This window comes from Arachis ipaensis, chromosome B02, assembly GCF_000816755.2.
Source record: "Arachis ipaensis cultivar K30076 chromosome B02, Araip1.1, whole genome shotgun sequence".
NCBI classification, from domain to species: domain Eukaryota; kingdom Viridiplantae; phylum Streptophyta; class Magnoliopsida; order Fabales; family Fabaceae; genus Arachis; species Arachis ipaensis.
Window position 1 is genome coordinate 88,395,094 of NC_029786.2, and position 830 is coordinate 88,395,923.

Sequence of the window (830 nt, forward strand, 5' to 3'; positions counted from 1 at the left end):
ATGTGAACTTTTTGTTTTTATATTGGAATGACAATAGTATTTTGTTGAAATGTAAATTATTGGAGTATTATTCTTAAATGTAAAACCGTTTAATTAAAAAAGTAAAAATTGAATTGTTTGATTTGTTAGAGGTACAAAAATTAAACTTTTTAATTTGTAGAAGTACAGAAATTGGACCATTCAATTTATATTAAAAAAATTAAAAATAAAAAAATTAAATTCTAATTTATATATATTTTACAATTTAAAAAATACAAAAAGTTATAATATTAAAATATATCATTATTTTATTGGTGGTAGTAAAAGGTTGGAATTTTTTCTTGTGGGTTCCACCTCGATGACTTACTAACCCGACGTGGCTAACAGAAAAAACAGATAAAGAAATTAACAGAGTCACTCTGTTTCATTCCCTTGTCTCTTGTCTCCCACCATTTTGTGCCAACATAATAGTGATAATAATAATAATAATAATAATAATAATAATAATAATAATAATTATTATTATTATTATTATTATTATTATCATTATTATTATTATTATTATTATGTTGGCACAAAATGGTGGGAGACAAGAGACAAGGGAATGAAACAGAGTGACTCTGTTAATTTCTTTATCTGTTTTTTCTGTTAGCCACGTCGGGTTAGTAAGTCATCGAGGTGGAACCCACAAGAAAAAATTCCAACCTTTTACTACCACCAATAAAATAATGATATATTTTAATATTATAACTTTTTGTATTTTTTAAATTGTAAAATATATATAAATTAGAATTTAATTTTTTTATTTTTAATTTTTTTAATATAAATTGAATGGTCCAATTTCTGTACTT